Here is a 9,468-nt window from a genome sequence, read left to right as displayed (position 1 = left end):
TGTACCTGGAAGTGAATTAATGAATGAGGACACACACACACACACTCACACACATACAAGTATTTCGCTTCAAAATGCAAGTAAAACGAAGATGATGAAATCAGAATGAAATTGATTGCGTTGATTTGAATCAATTTTGGTAATTTCTCATTCTTTCTTGTTTTCAATAAACGTTGCGTTCATGTCACGGTGAGCACAGAGAACTGTGATAATAATGATAACAATTATTATAATAGTCTTTCTTATCCAGGAGAGCCTCTTCAGTTAACATGAGCTGTTCTATTACAGGACTCTGCCAGTATCATTTTTTATACATAGCGTTGCCATCAGGCACCCATTGTATTTTAGATACACCCTGGTAAAAAGGGACACTATCGTGCATTATCGTGGGTATAATAAAAACCTTTTGTGCAAGGACAACATCATATATACGGAGTTTATCCACGTTCGGGTTTTTCTTTTTCATAAAACAAATAACATTCATCCGAGGACCTACGCGGGAAACCTGCTTGGACATTATAGGAAGTCATTAACTTCGGAATTTCATACAATAATAGTGTTATGTATTATATTCTTTCGTCATTTCGGATAAAATCCTGTCATATTTTTAATGTATAAGTGTACAGTATTTGCCTGGCTGGAGGATATAGTTTGAGAAGCTCTTATATAGGGCCAACCATACTCTGCGCTCATTGTGCCATTGACCGTTATGATACACAGGAAGAAGCAAACATCCTTATCCAAATGGGTCGAAACACATTCGCCTTGACCCCGTGAAGTTTGCAATGCCCTCCCCGATCATTATATCCTTGTATAATGGGGAAGTATTAAGGTATCTACCACTGGAAACTAATGCCTACCGGAGTTTTCCTGGAAATAAAAACAACGACAACAAACACATATAAACAACCCAATCTTGTAACAGACCTTGACGTCCGGCAGGTATCGAAAAAGGCCCTTGGCAGCAGCATCTACATTATGATGAATAGTATTGGTGTTGGATATTGCCGCTGTAGTATCTAACTCCCACATAACGAATTCAACCCGAGTCGTGCCAACAATTCCTGAAATCTGACGAAGCAACAAAGAGCCATGATACCACCAGAGTGAGCCAAGGTACTTTATTGTGGACATAGCCTCTAACAGGATACAGGTAATGAGGAAGAGAATTGGTGTAGCGTAAACTATTTACTTTAAGGCATGTACTGCTCCCTGTTTCTTGCGGGCTCGTCAGGTGAAAAATCCCTGATTTCCCGTACTTATCCTGCCTGAGGTCTACACAAAACAGCCTTACCCACAGAACACATGATTATGTTTGCTCTTCAGTCATGGCGCACCCTTGCACACGGGCCGACTGTCTATAGATTGCAGCCTTTATAAAGTTATGTTTCGAGAGAGCGCCTGGAAATCAGACTAGAACGAATCAAAGTTGTTTGACTGTTTGGAAACGACAAGGACGCCATATTCTGCTACATTTCCTATCATTCGCCTTGCATTTAGCTGTGATACGGAGTATATCGGCAGGAGCCGGACACATTACAGGTCCTATCATTCAGTTCCAAGGACAACAAAATCATCATCAGCCAATGACCATGCAAAACTGTGATTTAGTTCGCACTGAAAAGCCACTATATCATGCCTAAAAAAGAAGAAGAAGAGATCAATTTCCTGCAGCATGAGTACTGAGCACTCTTTTTATAGGGGCCTACTACATGCCATGTTGATATTCTAGAAGCCATTCGGACATGGTGCTAAAAGATAAATGTGGAATCCATAACTATTTCTGTAAATTTGTTAACTTACATAAATACACTTGTACTTTTATGCTGACCGCAATCAAAAAAAAAAATAATAAGTTGGTCTTCGGAAAGGAGAAAACATGATGGTTTTCTGGTTCTAACGATGTTTATTTCGCTATGTTCGATCTTTCCGTTATATTTTGTCCTCGGAGAGTTGGAATTGCCGCTCACAGTCACACTATCAATGCCTGCACTCCCACGTTCCTATATCATGTTTCTTCGAAAGCATAAAAATTAGTACACCGCAGCGCGAGTCGACGAGAACCAAATAGATCCGATCGAGATGTGACTACCGTGCTTGTTTCTATAGCGTTTCCTCCTTCTACCAAACCACTTGACGTTCACATGAATATTGCAGACGACACAGCTCAATTAACATCGTTTATCACAGTATAGATTTTTTTTTTCGAAGGACAGAATGTAACCACATTTCGGAAAAGTTGGGGGTTTTGTCACTAGACTTCCAGCAAATCGAACGACCGGAAATGAAGATAAAGATCGGATCCTGGATCTTTAAACTAGGTTGACGAAAAGATCCGGAATTAACCCGGTATTTCCTGTCGTCATGGCAATGAGAAATTCTCTGCGTAAAAAAAAAAAAAATGCGAAGAAAAATAAAATGGCATTCCCCTCGGAACTTGGCGCATTCCTGGATACCTCCCTGCTTGAAGGCAACGAGGGGAGTCCCATAGATTGCATTTCTAGACATGCACGATATCTAAGACGAGACATGTTTGGGCTTGATGTACTCTTCAAGAGAAACGAAGTCAAGAAAGCAAATCATGAATGGCCGTCTGAAGGGTATGAAGTAACGAGGTCATCGGATGCCAATATCATGTGACGCTTAGTTGATCTTACAGGTAATTCACCTATACCATTGACATCGTACATGAAACGCACTGTATGACACATTTCTAAATCGGAAAGGTCTATATTTGTCTGAGAACAGAAAGTGAAGCACCATATACACAACTGAGTCAAATTCACAACTGTTATTATTGGCGCACGGTCTCTCTTCTGCCAGCACCATAATAATGAGAACATTCGTCTGATTGACTAGAATTACCAGTTGGTTTCTGTTTGGTTAATGTTGATGACATTGACGAGATGCATTCATGTGATCAAGGGGACTCAAGCAATCTTTATTTGGAAGCCTCCTCCAACGGACTACCACAAGAGTCGATTCTTGATTGCAATTAAAGGGTCTGCAGAGCAACAAACTCATAATATGCCCTCCAATATATTTTGCATCAAATAGCGGAGTAATATAAGCAAAACGTGATCAAAATCTTCGCGCTGCATCATCGCTATCATCATCAGACCGCGTCCACTGTTGAAGAGCCACATGCAGCGTCAATAGTGCTGACTGTTATACATTCTTAGTTATAATGAACATGTTTGTCTAAAACAAACACAAAATGGTTGAAGTCCAATCATGATTTGCTGTTTTTAATAAGCGTCTTCCCATCAGCACGTTAAGGTGTTGCCCGCGTTTTAGAAAAACTTTGACGATGCAGCACGGTCATTTCACCAGTAAATCTTTGTTTCATAAACCTATTCACATTTTTTTTTTTTGCAAATCTTTGTTCTGAGAATGAAAAACCTTTTTGGAGACTTGCCCGACATATCAACAACGAATACATAATATTAACTAGATTCCATGTATAGTAATTCATTTGAGTAGGAACATGCTAATGGAATAGCTCGGGACTAAACCCTATTCAAATAGCAATTCGAAGACCTGATTTGGAAAGGACAAGATCAAAAGATTAAAGTTGACTTTTTTATTCTTTTTTAAAACTTGTCTTCTTGTCCTTTGCACGTTATGTACCTATGCATTGTCTTCTGTTTAAATCTAACCTTTTATCGTGTAATTATTGACGTGTCTACCATTACAGGAGCGTCCATCCGTTTTCATGAATGGGAGGGGGGGGGGGGGGTTAAAACTTTGGGGATATGTGAGCGGAAGAGGAACAACCGAACTGGAGGGGGGGGTGAACTTTAAGAACTCCAATCCAGCGATCTGGTTCACACTTTGGTGAAATATTAGGATATAAAGTAATAAAAAGTAAGAAAAGGAAATATGAAACAGAAGATATGAATGACTAAATCGCGGCATCTCCCACCTCTTGTTCCGCGCGTGCGTCATCACTGTGTACTAAGTCTATGGGGGGGGGGGGTCTATGGGGGAGCAAGGGAGGGTGTGGGAGAGGGGATCCCCTCTCACACGAGGGAGCATTTGCATTTTTATGATTGAAATTCCGGTGCCCACTTTTGGTGGAATATTTAGAAAATTTTCAATCCCAAAAGTATAGCCTTAATAGTCTATGCATGGAGGGGAATCGGGCGGGGGGGGGGGGGGTGTCTGATGGGACATCCCCCACCCCTCCCATGAGAGGGATTTTTGAATATCTAGAATTGAAATGAAACGATATCGTATAGACATTTTGGATGGAAAACTTGGGAAATTGTCAATTAAAAAAATTGTATTACATTATAATATGAAGGGGGAACCAAGCGGGGGGGTACCGTCGGGTTTGTTGGACGGGGATTTGCCCCCAACATGAGGGAACTTTAGCATATTTGGAACTGAAATAACGATCTGGTGCATACTTTCGATGAAATATTCAGGAATTTGTCTACCTAAAATGTGTACTAAATCTATGAAAAGGGAGCAAGCGGGGGAGGGGAATCCCCCTCCCACGCGAGGGAGATTTTGCGATTTTAGAATTGAAATCCATTTCATTTCATTTCATTTCATTTCATTTATTTCCATTTCCAATAAACAATTTCACACAATCACACGCAATTAAACATAATTGTATTAACATAAATGTTTCGCATATTCACATCAGCTCTAAGAATAGTTAACGTTATATCAAATAATGGGAAATTTAGTGGAGTTGGAAATGGAGGGGACTGCTTATAAGCATTGCATTGATGTTGCAGTTATCTAAGAGAAAAAAAAACGACACACAAAAATGTAAGTAACTCCTGCTGCTCATAAAGAAAAAAAAAGTGGGAACAAAATAGCGCATTCTGACTGTGCAGCATTCGGGAAAACGCAGAAGTAAATGACGGGGGGGGGGGGGAGGGGTAGAGAAACTTTAAAAAACAGTACGAACAAAGACAGTACAGAAGCTGACAAAACAGAAACAAGTGGTACATGATCGCAGAAGTTCTCAGGGCCAGTCAGGAAGAGGTAATTTGTGTCTGAATAGGAAAATATACAGTATGTATACACAAATGTCAACTGGTATCAACAGAAATTCAACGATCCGGTGCATACTTTGGATGAAATATTTGGACAATTTTCGATTTAAAAAAAAGCAAGAAATTTTTCTACATGTCAGGACTTTTATTATTATTATTATTATTATTATTATTATTATTATTATTATTATTATTATTATTATTATTTATTTATTTATTTATTTATTTTTTATTATTATTATTATTTTTTTTTGGGGGGGGGGCAAATAAATTTTTACCCCAAATAATTTTCAAGGGGTTTGCCCCCCCCCCCCCCCCCCCCCTCCCCCCACGCCCCTGAACTATCATGAACTGAAAATCTCTACTGGTCGTAGCCTTTAAATGTTGGGTCCTCCACTCACTAATTATTTTTTATAGCCTCCGTACATTTTTTTTATATGCCTGTATGCTTTGAGATATATATATATATATATATATATATATATATATATATATATATATATATATATATTCACAACAGTCGGTCAATATAAAAACTCCGTTAGAGACGTAAATATGACGAATTTTCGCCCATAGGGCTTTGTCAAGTCAATACATTTGACATTTTATTTTGAAGCAGATATAAATCTGTTGTGAATCTATAGTTTATTAGGACTCCGAGCAGAAACTAGTTGCTGTTATTTATGTATGTATATATATATATATATATATATATATATATATATATATATATATATATGTGTGTGTGTGTGTGTGTGTTTTATCAGATGTGTGGAAATAAACTGAACTGGATTGAGTAGAAAATTTATGTATGTATGTATGTATGTATGTTTGTTTGTTGAAATGTAGTAGTTGTATATCTGCATGGCAGGAACTTTTTCGATGGTGGAAAGAAAATGCCTTTTGGATTCATTCTTTCCTTTGAAAACTTTTATCGTTATTCAGTCAGTCGATTGTACATAGAATGAACATCATGAAGATCGTTTTGACATTAAAAAAAAAGAAAAATTGAAATAAAGACACCAATGCATGCAATTTATCCAATGGAAAATACCATTAAAGTAAAATCGATTCTCTTTTCAAGGTGACTTTGACATATCAGAGATAGTGTCAACAAAATCAGATGTAGATAAGAAAGCAGTGCAATTTGAACTTCTTGCTCGTTTTCAAGAATAAGTGATGTAGGTCACAATGCAAATCACATGAGGCGATGACGTCACCGTCTCCCATGTTTCAGATTGACCTCTTACTATCTTTCCTTTACGTCGAAAAAAGCAAAAAACCCAGCCAAGAGATATATATCCTTTGCAACAAATTATTGAACTGTATAAGCCTAATTGCCTTTTATTATTGACATAAAAACTGGAAATTGCATTACGTGATATGTTAACGATCTAAACACAGCTGCATCAAAATGGCGCGTTAAAGATACAATCTAAATGATGTTTGAATGAATACATATTGAATCTTCTATGCAGAAAAGATCAATACGTTTTCTTTATGTATAGAACTTGCCAACTAGAAACTGAAAATAGTTTACTCTGGTAGACATAGTAAAAAAACATCTGGAAACAGATACACATTAAAAAGTTACTTATTAATGTACATTATGAAAGGTAGCATGCTCTGAAAGTTAAACATAGATTTTAATACATGACATGAAAATTTCATTTTGTTTTGTTTCGCCTTTTTTGTCGTGCTGCCTAACATAAACAGAAACCAAAAGTAATAGAATGTTGGGAATCTTTGATCATGTGAGGTGGGCAAATTTCCCTAAGAGGTCATCCCTGATGGATTCCCCAAGAATTTGCTGTTGTTGTTGTAGTTTTCTTTTGTCAGCTGAGCTGAGGGGACTTCCTTCAAATGATTATCGTCAGACAATGCCTTATTGTCTGAAAACGGTATTGCCTAACAGTGTCTCTTGCTTGATATTCTAAAGGTCTTTGACCCCGGCGTTGTTGAGGCTGGATTACTTCCTGTATTTGACATTGTGCTTGCATAAACTAAGTTTGAACATACTGTGTGAACTTCTTTACGCCAGTCACTAATGCACAAGTTCATTTCAATTCAGTTTCGGTTTTATGCAAATAAAAGTTGTAAGAGTTGAAAGTAAAGATCAAGTCGTGTGAGAAATTCTTTCCAAAATCCTCCTAATTAATAAGTCAGACTTTGATCTGAGATATGATGGGAATATTGCACTTTCTCCACGTCATTTAAGCAGAAGTGATTTGTGTTTTTTTTTAATGCAATAGCATCTTTCTGAGTAGTGCTGTTAAAGTAAAGAAAAAGTACCTTATTATCATGAGGTTATTCTAGCACTGCTGAAATGTAACTTTAAACTACTAAAAAAAGTTAATGACCATTTGTGTGTGTGTGTGTGTGTGTGTGTATAACTCATTTCCAAGTAATAAGTGGAGTCTTTTCTTTTAATTTTTGGTTTGTTTAGTGTTCTCATTGGTATAAAAACTGTTTTAAAACATCAAATGCACATTTTCATGATGAGAAGTTGGGAAATTTCCAGGAGCAAAACACCTCGTTGAAAAAAGTCATGCACAAAGGAAAAGTGGTCCTTAACTTTTTTTAAAGTAGTTTAAATTTGGTTACAGTTCAATACTCTGAAGGTTCGTTATTCAGAAGGTTCATTATTCCACAGGCTCGTTAATCCAAAAAGGTTTATTAATCTGAAGATTCACTAATCAGAAAACAAAATAATGCTCATAATTCTGAAGGGTCATTAGCACACATTGTCTTTTCATTTTTTAATTCAACAAATCCTATTTCATTTTCAGATTAATGAGCCTTCAGAAAAATGAACCTTATTTCACTTTCAAAGTAACAAACCTTAAGAATGAAAAACCTTTAGAAAAGCCACAAATATTTGGATTATACAAGCCCTATTTTAATTTCAGATTAACGAACATCTGTGTTTGGGGGAATTTGTGTCTTTCGGAATAATGAACTTTCGATATAACAAACCTTATCTTATTCTGGGATAAATGAACATTTGGAATAATGAACATCACCCATAAATTTGATATTTAACTTGAGAAACTGTAAGAATGAAACCTATCAAAAACATCAACAAAACAGACAAGACAGACCATCTGCTTCATATCACAAAATTACTAAACATCATCGACATATGCACTTTAGAGACTGACAGATTTATTGATTCAAATCTTTTTTTTTAAAAGTCCACAGTCCTTTCTTGCTATAAAGTCACTGGACACATGAAAACATCACAAAATACAGTCACTGGTTATACTACAGTATATCACCACATACTGTATACGCTGAATATTTCGCAAGGATTTAATTTTCACAAATTTTGGGAATAAGGTGCTATTCACGAATTAAAAAGCATGCAAAAATATCAACTGTGACGCTCACATGAATGCAATGTGCATGCATACATTTCTCTGCTCAGTCCTGTACTCCATTACCAATTTAAAGAGAAATCCACCCCAAAAATGAATAATCTTTAAAAGAAAAGAAAAAAAATCCTTACAGAATGTTGCAAAAATGACAAAAATCAGACAAGGAATAAGGAAGATACAATCGTACGACATCCGACAAGATATGAAATCTCCCATTCTTTTTGGAAAACATTTTTTAGCAGTCCTTATTCATGAATATATTCTTCGTTAACCACTTACGACATTGTCTGGAAGTCCCGATTTTGTGAAAAAGTAGACTTGCTAAATATATGCCATATGCAGTAGCTCTACTGACATGTATGATTTTGTTATGAGCTCACCTGACTAAAATAGCATAAAAGTGTCTTTGATTGCCCACATTCCACATAATATATAGCATCCTGTATCATGCTAAATCAAGCTAAAAGCTTGTCTATGTTTAACATCCAAGGTCATACATGAATAAACGGTCTGTCCGTCGACGCGATATGAAATATATCACATTGTGGTTAGTGTTCATTTTTGTGTTCATCTAAAACAAGGAAAAAAGAACACCAACCCACTCTTCAGAAAATTTGATGCCATTCATCACTCATGATTGATATCGTGACAAGATGGATATAGTCTCATTGCATTCAAAGCCATTAAGTGGCTGAAACTACATCAAGTGTGTATCTCACTTTTCCTTCTTCATTAGATGTCCACAGGGGAAGCCCACACTGGTGTTAAGTACCGCAAATTAGTGGTTGTGAAAGTGGCACATCTCCAAGGGAAATGCCACGGCCTGTCGTTTCTGATGCTCTGACGTACGAATCCCCCAAGTCAAACGTGATAGCACAAGTCACAATGTGACCGCAGGTTATTTATACAAGTGGTGTTGCCCTGGTGGATACCACAGCTTGGACTGCCTCGGAGAAGTGAAACATCCAAGCACACACAATGAGAAATTAAGACATACAGATGATGAGGAGGAGGAGGATTCATTAATAATCTGGTCACTTTTTATGCTCATCTTCACGTCAAGCTGCTTTTCCACACGT

This window comes from Diadema antillarum, unplaced genomic scaffold (genome assembly GCF_040938485.1).
Source record: "Diadema antillarum isolate AM-2024a unplaced genomic scaffold, OU_Dant_1.0 scf00000029, whole genome shotgun sequence".
Classification (NCBI taxonomy): Eukaryota; Metazoa; Echinodermata; class Echinoidea; order Diadematoida; family Diadematidae; genus Diadema; species Diadema antillarum.
This window is presented reverse-complemented; position numbering follows the sequence as displayed.